The sequence below is a fragment of the Aplidium turbinatum genome, chromosome 4 (genome assembly GCF_918807975.1).
Source record: "Aplidium turbinatum chromosome 4, kaAplTurb1.1, whole genome shotgun sequence".
NCBI lineage: Eukaryota > Metazoa > Chordata > Ascidiacea > Aplousobranchia > Polyclinidae > Aplidium > Aplidium turbinatum.
Window position 1 is genome coordinate 45,603,574 of NC_137475.1, and position 12,510 is coordinate 45,616,083.

General features: G+C 39.1%; 2 protein-coding genes across 2 annotated transcripts in view; one reads left to right on the forward strand and one right to left on the reverse strand.

Annotated features, from left to right (window-relative positions):
* LOC145769256 (uncharacterized) overlaps positions 1–12,510 on the forward strand; it is a 195,889-nt gene that overhangs the window by 64,361 nt on the left and 119,018 nt on the right. The window lies entirely within an intron of this gene.
* LOC145769255 (uncharacterized) overlaps positions 1–12,510 on the reverse strand; it is a 196,861-nt gene that overhangs the window by 31,177 nt on the left and 153,174 nt on the right. The gene's annotated exons all lie outside the window — the stretch shown is intronic.

The following is a 12,510-nucleotide window of genomic DNA, read 5'->3' on the forward strand; positions in this document are numbered from 1 at the left end:
TAAAAAGGTATTGATTTTCACATGAGACTTAGCAGCACTGTAGTTTTGTTTGTGTTTTTCAGTCTTGCTGTGAGCTAACAACATTGATTTATTAACATTTTTCAGTATGGCTTTTCAACATTTGCAATAGCTGTTGTTTTTATTTGAAGCATCTTCTTACATTTGCAACCAATCTTTGAATTCAGGAACTTTTAGCCAGTCCTTTTTGTCCTTACCACAATTTTTGCTTCTTTTTGGGTTTTTCATTTTTATCACTCGTTTTTGTATACCGGTACTGTAGAAGAGTTCAGTTAAGTTTATAACATTAGATCTACACTAACAGTCGTATCTGAGTCTTATAGCTTACGCAGCCTAATACCAATACCCCTGAGAAGCGTAATAAATGATGACAAATATATGTATCAATTAAAACCTGCTCACAACAACTCACTACACTACTGTATACCAGCTGTACCTCACTGGCTACAGTAGCTGATGCAAAAAACATTACCTTAAAGTTAAAATCATTTTTGTGTTGCAGTGTGGACCAGTTACCGAGGATCCCAGTGGCTTAATACTGTGCAAGCTCTGTACAAAATTAAAAACCAAAAAACCTAGATTTACCTAAATTTGAAAAAAAAAACTTAAAACCCAGATGTGGTAAAAAAAAAACAGATCTAGTGGAAAAACCAAGCTCTGGCATCCTTGGACTGCACGTTTCGGTATGTTCACAGTGATTCGTGCAAACTGTGCAAAATCTTTTGGTAAAATGAAAGAACTTTTGCTTTCATGCGCTTTTAGGCAGATTTAAATCAGGTGACCGCTGGTAACCGTGATACAATATTTACGAAAAAGAAAGGGGGAAAATTCGGTCGTAACAATGAAAATTAGATATAGTATTCCTAACTTTCACAATTCCTACTGTAGACAATGACCAAACGAAAACGATTAGTTAATGCCAATTCTCAACGTAACAACTGTCGGAGAATAGGCAGTGCTGAAAAAAAATATAAACCAGTTATCGTACATGTGCTTCTCCAAAACAGAATTTACGTTGTGGGGCCAGGGATTATCAGCCCAAAGATTATCGATTATTTCAAACGAGAAAAACAAAATGAAACAAAACTTTTATTTTTAGCTACTGGCGTATAAAAAAACACGTGTATAACACGTTAAAAACACGTGAGTATACAGAAAAAAGTGAATATGCAACTGCAGAGATTTTTTGAAGATATTAACATAAAACGCATCAAATAGCCTAGCCTACTAGAGTTGAAAAATTATTTTAAACGAGAAAAATAATTTAAAACAAAATTGCTACAGGCGTGTAAAGAACACGTGTATAACACGTTAGAAACACGTGAGTATACCGTACAGAAAAAAGTGAATATGCAACTACAGAGATTTTTTGAAGATATTAACATAAAACGCATCAATTAGCTTACTAGAGTTGAAAAAATATTTTGAACGAGAAATATAACATAAAACAAAATTCCTACTGGCGTGTAAAAAAACCCGGGAAAAAAACACGTGTATAACACGTTAAAAACACGTAAGTATACAGAAAAAAGTGAATATGCAATTAACTGCAGAGATTTTTTGAAGGTATTAACATAAAACGCATCAAATAGCCTACTAGATTTGAAAAAATATTTTAAACGAGAAGAATAACATAAAAAAAAATTGCTACTGGCGTGTAAAAAAACACGTGTATAACACGTTAAAAACACGGAAGTATACAGAAAAAAGTGAATATGGAACGGCAGAGATTTTTTGAAGATATTAACATAAAACGCATCAAATAGCCTACTAGAGTTGAAAAAATATTTTAAACGAAAAAAATAACATGAAACAAACTTGCTACTGGCGTGTAAAAACACGTGTATAACACGTTAAAAACACGTGAGTATACAAAAAAAAGTGAATATGTAACTACAGAGGTTTTTTAAAGATATTAACATAAAACGCATCAAATAGCCTAGGCTACTAGAGTTGAAAAAATATTTCAAACGAGAAGAATAACATAAAACAAAATTGCTACAGGCGTGTAAAAAAAACACGTGTATAACACGTTAAAAACACGTGAGTACACAGAAAAAAGTGAATATGCAACTGCAGAGATTTTTTGAAGATATTAACATAAAACGCATCAAATAGCCTACTAGAGTTGAAAAAATATTTTAAACGAGAAAAATAACATGAAACAAACTTGCTACTGGCGTGTAAAAAACACGTGTATAACACGTTAAAAACACGTGAGTATACAGAAAAAAGGGAATATGTAACTACAGAGATTTTTTAAAGATATTAACATAAAACGTATCAATTGATATTCTAGAGTTGAAAAACTTGCTTCAAATATGATATAAAGCATTATTGCAATTGATGACATGTGTAAAAAAACTCGTGTTAATCACGTGTTAAAGTGGTGTAAAAAGAACGTACCCCAGTATTACACGAGTTCCCCCAGAATTTCACGTGTTTTTCACGAACCAATGTTTATGGGGTTCCTACTACACTCTAATTTGTGTAAGGTTTTGCTTCTTTTATTTGTTTATTTTGCTTGATATTTATTGTTGCCTTTTAAAAGGACACCGGCCACATGGCCACATTTTTTTGGGCTGTTTGTAACACTGTCAAGGAAAATTGAACATTGTGTTAAAGCAGCACATTGTGCCTATGGAAGACTTAGCCATCGTGTTTTCAACAACCATGCTATATCTATCCGCACAAAAATTATGGTCCTCCGGGCAGTCGTTCTATCCACCTTTCTCTATGCTTGTGAAACCTGGACATTATACCGCTGTGACATCAAACCTCTTGAAAATATTCAGCAGAGGAAACTGGGTGAAATGCTAGGCACTCGTTGGGAAGATTGTCTCACCAAAGATGCAATCCTTGATCGCTCTAGATTGTCCAGTTCAGAAGCCACCATATTGTAACACTGCCTTCGCTAGACAGGACATGTCATGAAAATGGACAACGAAGAGGGACAACTTGAGACAGGAATAAGCCCCCCCCCCCCCCAGAAGACCAAAAATGAGATACAAAGATCAGCTGAAAGTCTCCCTCAACCATGAAAATATTGATCTGGATTTATGGGAAAAACTTGCTGGTGACAGATCACTCTGGAGAAAAAGATCTAAGGAAGGCACGGAAATTTTCGAAACAAAAAGGATACAAAAAGCCCAAGAAAAACGAACACTAGAAAAGCTAAAACTACCACGTCTCTCCTTCCAGTGCCGGTGTTAGGGTATTTCGGGCCCTGTGCGGAATATGCTTTGCGGGCCCTAATGACAATGATCCAATTCAGTAGCGTACGTAAGTATTTTGAAAGGGGAGGGGTTGGGTGGTTTGACGGTCGGCGGGTGAAGCTTGACGGCAGACGACACCCATCGGCGGGAGGTCTGGGAGGGGGTCCCCCAGAAATTGTTTAAAAGTTACTTTGAATTTGCAACATTCTGACAGCATGTTCAACAAAAATTTGGGTATGAATATTACTGTAAAATGATGCTGTCCGGTGGCATAGCAAAACGATAAGATCATGCTTTCTTTGGCATTTTTCGGAAATAAAGCTAAGTCTCGAAATAGGTTGAAATAGGTTGCATCCAGACTCAACATAGAGGCATAGGCTTGAGTCTGGGTGCAACCCATTTCGTACCCCGATTTCGTACCCTGAAATCGGAGTAACAAAATCAAGTTTCGACGTTTTTCGTCCCCTGAAAAGATCGAGAAAAATTTTGAAATGTTTGCGGCAACTCCGATCAGCGACTTCGGCTCTGTTGTTATTTTTCTCGAACTTTTCAGGGTACGAAATGTTCAGGGGACGAAATAGGTTGCACCGTCGAGTCTCTATGTTTTCTTGTTGCTAATTCCTTTGTTGAATTCACTTGTTGAATTTTTCCATTGAAAATGACAACTTCACTGCATTTTCCGAATTAATTGCGGCCCCCTAATTTGCGGGCCCTGTGCGATTGCACGGTTTGCACACCCTAAAGACCGGCATTGCTCCCTCCATACAATCCATACCCTCCATACAATGTGACTTTTGCCCACGTCTTTTCCATCGTAGACTGGCCTCCAAAGCCATATATGACATCACCATCCAAAGCCAAATTTGGTTTGATGACGAACCAATGCTCGGACACAAGCTGGAGCCGACGACTGTCAGTGGCGTATAGCTATGGTTTGTAACGCCCGCGGCGGACCATGATTTTGCACCCCTGAACGCGTGAAGTAGGAACCAGCAAATAGAATTCGAGCCAAATCCGTTTCAAAAAGATTTTTACTATGCTTTTTCGTTTACGTTTAAAAATATTCTGCCGCCACAAGCTTCCGACCGTAGGGGGGACTGCCTACTGGGGGGGTACCCTTCCACTAGCTACGCCGATGGTTATCGTGAATATAATATGTTCATACAATAACTTTGAAACGTCCTTCAAGAAAGATCTGACAAATTTTTACCGAAACAAACACCTGCTTATGTTAAGGCATCGCGAGATTTATATTTGACCATGTGGCCGGTGTCCTTTTAAAAGGCAAACAAAACAATGCATCAAAAATCAAAAATCATCAAATTTTTTTAACCTAATTAAAAATTTATGACAATACAACTTTGTGGCTGAAATGTTTCCTAAAAAGAGCAATGGGAACTTGTGGCGGCTTTTAATGGGTTAACATCTAGTTATTGTCCTGCTTTCTTGCCACTTAATTAATAATATTACATCTTAATTACGTTTTGGTACTGTATTTACAATTTTTAGGCTAAAAACATTACTTGACCAATGAAAATTGCTGATTATATGTTGTAACACTTATCTCAGTTGGTAAATTGAATTTTCGTATAGGCCCCCACATTATTTGGCTGTTGCCACGTTGGGAAGGCCAGTAGTATAGATCACCATAGTAGTAGACCATTAACCGTATCTGTTACTGGCGTAGACCTTATGGTCTCGCCCTCTGCTAATTCAGCAATTTCACATAGAAGCAGTGACGCTAGAAACCTGAGCTCAGTCAGAAGTACTGTGCAGTTTTTTGTCTTTTTCTGTTTATAGATTTAGTTAACCATTGTATTTTTTTCAGATGTAGTTAATTTGTATGTATGTTATTCCTGAAGAGGACATCTTGTGATGTGGAAAACGTTCGATACTTAATTTGTTGCGTAGTTTTATGTTTATGTAAATGTAATAAACTTGAAGATGCTAAACTTGATCACGTTGCTCGGCTTCGTATGCCTATGGTTCAACAAGACAAACTCTCTACCGAAGCTCTATTGTATACCTGCAAAATATTACAAGTAATTTATTCAATTATGTGAAACTAAAATTTACAACTGATTGTACAGTTAGTTTGAATTTCCTCAAATACGCAATTAACCAATAATCCTATTCGTTAGCTTTCATGTGCACAGGAAACTGACAAATAGGCTATACTGCGCTTACTAACGATAGCAATTGTGATAACAAATGACTAACGATGCCAAAACGGATATGGATTAGGGCACATTAAAAAATTGAAGCATTTAAATCTTTTGTATCTGAATATAGACATTCCAGTAATCAGTGAAGCATGCTATTCACTTGTACAACTGTTGTGTCAAAAGTCAACAGCGTAAATCCCTAAGTATCGTTCTTCTTAACGCGGAAGAAGAAACCTTGAAAATGTCACTTCTATTTGTTTCATGATTTCATCTTTTATTCTTGACTTACTTGTAACTCTAGGTCTTTAGCATCAATGTCAGTGATCACAAATATAGAAGATCCATGTCTGCTATTCTCCACTGCAAGCAAGATTCCTCTTAGAGCAAGCTCAGCTACATCCCCTCCACCGTGGGCGTACAATCTGAAAAAAGAGAGCATGTTTTCTGTTATGTATTTTAGTTTATTTGCATTGAAACGATGTACTTTGTTTTCGTTTCTCTCAGGTCTTCTCTTTTGCTTAATATTCATCCGCCTGCTTTTGTTAATTGGCACTTCTCGTTTTGGGCTTACTTTGCAGGTTTCACACTATATCTTGGTTGTGCAATTTTATAATAAAACAGAATTCCAGTATGACTCTGATTGAATGAGCTAAGAACACAACAGAGTTATTTGGCGACGAGGATGGGATGCTGAACGTCTGAACGAGAAACCTACAGTGGTACGCAGAAGTGTTCAGTTTTAGTCCCTACGAGTTTTACTTTCTACAACTTTTAGTTTTTACAATTATTTTCAATATGGACAAGGTGGTGGAATTAATGCAGTCGCAGCTAGAACATATGCGACAACAAATGCAGCAACAAGAAGAACAGGCGCGACAACAAATGCAACAGCAAGAACGTCATCATGAAGAATAACTGAAGGAGTTAATTTCAGCCCTCAAAATTCCATGCGAATCAGAAAACCAAAATCGATTATCTCAAGCTATTCCTAAATTTTGTGAGTTTAATTCAACTTTAGAACTTTGGACTGATTATTGGTCACGATTTTGCACATTCGTAAAAGCACAACCCGTTTCTGATGATAAGAAGGCTCAAGTTTTCCTCACTAACCAGTCAGCCAGCATCTACAAGATGATCCTCAATCTGGCCGCACAGGAGTCTACAGCAAAGCCAATCAATGAACTTACAATAGAGGAAATTTCGAATTACATGAAGGCACAGTTTGACCCTAAGCGCTTCGTTATTCGTGAACGATTTCGCTTCTGGAGCAACTTGAAGCGGAAACCAGGTGAGACTGTTCCAGAATTGGGTGCACGAATAAGGCAAGCCGCTGCCACGTGCGACTTTTCTTCTATTACTAATCCTTTAGATGAAGCTTTGCGTACTTGTTTTATGTGCTCGGTAGGAAACGAAGCAGTTCTTAAAGCTCTCTTTAAAATTAAACCTGATGATCTTACTTTTTCACTTGCTCTTGAAATAGCCATAGAAACTGAAGACGCTGCCAAAGTGGCTAAGGAGACAGTGTTTGGCACTGAACCGTCGGTGGTACATAAAGTTAAAGGCACCGATAGATGATATCCTTTCAAGAAAGCTATAGTGGCCAGTGCTAATGCGAACAAGCAAAGTAAGTGCTATCGATGTGGTAACTCTAATCACCTTGTTAACAACTGCAGATTTAAAAATGCGGTCTGTCATTTCTGTAAACTTACAGGGCATGTACAATCCGCATGTCGTAAAAAAGCCGCACAAGTTCATTCTTCTAAGGTCAACTGCATACAGGAGGTAAATACTGTTCATAATTCGTCGAGTAAAGTTCCTAAACTCGAGGTTCGAATTTTTATTAAGTCTTTTCCCGTCTTAATGGTACTTGATACAGCTACAGGGGGAAATTTCATCTCTTCTGAAGTTTGGTCGCAGCTAGGCAAACCTATCTTGCAGACTCCGCAGCTACGTTTTCAGTCGGCAAGTAAGCACTCGATGCCTATTATTGGATCTTTTACTGCCAAAGCGAGCTGCAACAAATCGGGAAAGACAACCACAGTTCAATTTGTGGTATGTGAAATCCCTAACCTTAACTTATTAGGGCGTGATGCTATTCAAGCACTAGATATTTCGGTAGATAAGTTCTTTTCTTCATCTTTACATGCTATTCATCGTCACAACGACATAGATTTTGACTTGCAAAAATCATGTTCCGAGTTATGTGACCAATACGAAGACTTATTTAAACCTGAGTTAGGTTGTCTTCAGGATTACGAATTAGAGATTGAGTTTAACTCTGATTGTAAACCAGTGTTTTCAAAGCCCAGACCAGTGCCTTTCGCCATTCAAGAAGACTTAGCTCTTGCCTATGACGCCGGCATAGAAAAAGGTATCTGGACACCTGTACAATTTTGCGACTGGGGAACTCCTGTAGTACCAGTTCGCAAGGCGTCTACCGAAGGTAAGAAATCAAAATTAAGGGTTTGTGGTGACTATTCTTCAACAGTTAATCCACAACTCAAAACTCACAGGCACCCTTTGCCTCTTCCAGAGGATCTAATGCGTAAACTAGGGGGTGGCCATGGATTCACTAAGATTGACCTGGCAGATGCTTATAACCAGATTAGGTTAGGCCCAAAGAGTCGAAAAATATTGGCATTGAGTACCCATAGAGGGGTTTTACTGCAAAATGTTATGCCATTTGGCATCTCTTCTGCCCCAGGCCATTTCCAAAAGATAATGGATGATTTAACTAGTGACCTTCCAAGTGTAGCCGTCTACCTGGATGACATTTTGATAAGTGGAGCTACAGCGGAAGAGCATTTCCAGAACCTTAAACGACTACTCGATCGTTTATCTTCAAAAGGTCTTAGATGTAGGAAGGAAAAATAGATTTGCCCAGGCAAATGTCGAGTACTTAGGTCATGTTCTTTCTAAACAGGGGAGTTCAAAGGGTCCAAAAATCGATGCTGTGCTGAACATGCCTGCTCCTTCCAATGCTGGTACCTTACGTTCTTTTCTGGGGTCGGTTCAATTTTATTCTAAGTTTATGCCCCCAGATTTTTCTACGGTAGCGCAACCGTTATATCATTTAACCAAGAGTGGTGTTCCTTGGAGATGGGAACACAAAGAAAAATGCGCTTTTGCAAAATTAAAAACGTTTCTTTCCGCAGAAGGTGTTCTCGTACACTTTAACCCGTTGCTTCCTTTAGGAATTGCATGCGACGCTTCAAGCGTGGGCATTGGCGCCACACTGTTTCACCGCTCCCCGGATGGAAGCGAGAGGCCATATAGCCAATGTGTCGAAAATCTTGACAAAGTCTCAAAGAAACTACAGCCAAATCCAAAAGGAGGCTTTGTCCATCATCTTCGCTTTGAAGAAATTTTACCAATACCTCTACGGTAGAAATTTTATTTTGGTAACGGATCATAAGCCTTTACTTTCACTTTTTGGTCCAGATAAACCTACCCCTTCGCTGGCGGCTAACCGGTTAGCACGCTGGGCGTTGTTTTTGAGTCAATTTAGTTATACTATAGAGTATCGCAAAACAACGCATCACCAAAATGCTGACGCCTTGAGCCGTCTTCCGTCCAACGATGACACAATTTTTGATAGGGAGGAAAGTGCAGATGATGTTGATATTGTCTGCGCAATTGATACGTTGGATTCGCAGGTTAGTCATTCCGATTCTTCTACTTTGCGCAAGCAAACTTCTAAGGATCCAGTCTTGTCTAAAATCATTCGCTTTACACAAGAAGGATGGCTTGCGAAATCAAATGCTAACGATCCAATCGAACAGTTTAGAAGAGTTGCTGATTCTCTAACAACATGTTATGGTTGTTTATTATATGGTTCTAGAGTAGTTATTCCTTTTAAACTCCGCAATGATATTCTTTCTCTTTTACACGAAGGTCATTTCGGCATGCAGCGAATGAAACAGCTGGCCAGGACAGCATTCTACTGGCCCAATATTGATGCGGACGTTGTCGACCTATGCCGATCATGCACTACATGTGGTGAGCATCAAGCTGCACCAAGCAAGGCTCCTATCCACCCATGGATAGCTCCAGAGAAGCCTTGGAGTCGAATTCATGTCGATCACGCTATTAATTTTTTAGGTTCCAATTGGCTTATTGTTATCGATGCTTATAGTAAGTATCCTTCTATTCACCCAACTTCTTCCGTATCGACGTCTGCTACTATTGATCTTTTAGAGCAGGATTTTGCCCATTTTGGATACCCCCACTCCATTGTCTCAGACAATGCGACTACGTTCTCTTCAGAAGACTTCAAGAATTATTGTAAAGCTAGGGGTATAGTCCACATCACTGGAGCACCATACCATCCAGCTACGAATGGTGCTGCAGAGCGTTTGGTGCGCACTTTCAAGCAGGCGTTGAGAAAATCGTCGTTACCGCCTAAAAGTGCCACCACTCAATTCTTGATGCAGTTTCGCCGTACGCCTAATGCCAGTGGTTACTCTCCCAGTGAGTTATTAAACCACCGACAACTACGTACTAAATTAGATATTTTACTTCCTTCCTCAGCTCAGATCACGAAACCATCGACGAGTCCTTCGCCTCGGAAACAAAACCGGAAAACAATTCACTTCGATGTTGGTGATTCTTGTTATGCTTTATACTTTGGTTCCAGACAAAGCCGAAGCCCTCGGTGGGTTCCTGCCGTCGTGGTGAAGCGACACGGGAGTCGTAGTTTGCAGGTTCGAGTGGACCCTCGAGGTCCAATATGGAGACACCATATCAACCAGCTACGTCCGCGTTACATCTCGCCGGAAGACGGGGACCCAGGGGAGACTACTTTCACGTCATCATCGACAGCTGACGAGTTTCCAGTTCCATCGACGCCGATTGCGACCGAGGATTCATCGACGCCGACAGCGACCGAGGATTCATCAACGCCGATTGCGACCGAGGATTCATCGACGCCGATTGCGACCGAGGATTCATCGACGCCGATAGCGACCGACGATCCATCATCGTCATCGCATCAAGAACAAACATTAAGGCGACCAAAGAGAAGACGCCAACCACCTCTTCGTTATGGGTGGTCATAAATTTTATTGGGGAGGTGTTATGTATTTTAGTTTATTTGCATTGAAACGATGTACTTTGTTTTTGTTTCCCTCAGGTCTTCTTTTTGGTTAATATTCATCCGCCTGCTTTTGTTATTTGGCACTTCTCGTTTTGGGCTTACTTTGCAGGTTTCACACTATATCTTGGTTGTGCAATTTTATAATAAAACAGAATTCCAGTATGACTCTGATTGAATGAGCTAAGAACACAACATTTTCAGAAGAAAAAAAAATTTCAGATTAAATATCAAAGCATTGAAAAAAGTTAATGTTGAAATGAAGGTATTGCGCCACTGACGATTAAAGCATTTTCAATCAAAAATCTCACAAAATCAAGATGAAATGGGCAATAAAACGGAGTCGAGCAGACCAAACATTTCAAGGTGCTGTTAGTGGTGAGCACTGCACAGTGCACAAGCATGTAGCTGTGAAATTGAGAATGGAAGTAATTATACAGTTTAACCCTATCTAAATACGAGCTGTTTTCGTACGCGGAAAGTACGTTACAGGCTGTCTTAGCTCCGTGCTAATTAATCGCTAATAACAGGAGCAATGAAAATCACAGAGCCAAAATATTTTACAAGATAATAGCCATGTGTATTGTGGGAATAGAAATTAAATTTTTACTAAACAAGTTTACTGAAATAAAGTGTTTGAGATGAAAAGACATCAGAAAGTCGATGTCTATTCTACTTTACCAAAAATAGCTCCAAAATTGAAATTTTTGAATTATAACATAAAGTAATGATAAACTGCGCTGGGATGGCGCAACGGATAAGGCGTTGGATTTTCAATTATGCAATCCTGGTTCGACTCCCGGCTTCAGCTGGTTGTTGAAAAACACCGCTCAACTCTACCCAGGGTGTAATAAATTGGGTGGGCGTAGTTGCTGAAGTAAAGGCGGCCGAGAGAAAGGAACTGGCCACCCTACTCTCCTTAGTGCCGAAGGCTTAGTATAATGAGAACCTTATCTTCTCATTCCCCAAAGCTCAGTACCTGAGTATGGGACCTTTACCTTAATGATAAACTAAACAAAAAATTACTTTTGCTCATAAATATAAGGCATTTTTGGGCGTTTGTACATTTCAAAGTAATTGCAGCAACATTCATATTGCACTTATATATACTGTATCTAGCATTGCAAGAAAATGTCCAGCGACCTGAGACGAAATGCTTATTGTGAAGGGCAGGAAGGTAGAAAGGTGACTAGTTTAGGTTTAGAAAATTCGCAAAGAACAAAAACTAAAAGTCAAAAAATTTCACATTTCTAGCATATTTCCTTCTGAGAAATATTTCACTGCTTTAGTAGGGGGTCCTCATAAAACCTAGTGTCGCTACAGATAGGGTTAAATTAAATCATCATCATTAAAGATTATGAACTGTATACAAAATAAAGCGTGATTGCAATACAACCATTAAGATTTTGTTTTGTGAACTTTTGCTGATACTCCACTTCCTACGATATCAGCCTTGTTGCTCAAGAAACAAACAGTTCACTAGCCTCATTATTTTAAAATGAGGCAGAACTGCTTGTTGTGCAACAATGCTTATGCTAATGATACACGAGACAGTCAACCGCTTCAAGTAGACAGTTTGCTGGGTTGGTTCACAGAAACAAAAAGGTTTTATTAGACCGCTTCCTAAGATGCTAATATTATGTGTTTCTATGCCTCTGCAGCATTTTTGCAGCCGCTGTTGGTACTTACTCGGCTGATAATGATGTACCACATTTGGATCGTCTCTCAAGGTTGCTTAACCCTTAGAAGGTTGGGCTCCTGGAGTCTTGTTCAGTTTGGGGGGGCTGTCTATTCTTTTTATGCTTTAGGAGTGATATCTCTGTTATTTTTTAAGACACGGTTTCAAAATTTGGGATTCTCTTTGTAAAATTATTCACGCTGAGCATATCCAAAAATTAAAACTATGTAAATTTTAGAACTGCTCATATACGTTGAAATGTTGAGGTGACGTATGACTGTAGTTGTAGCATGAGTTTACACATTATTTTTTGGTAGAGTAATGAAGAATATGCATTGCAAT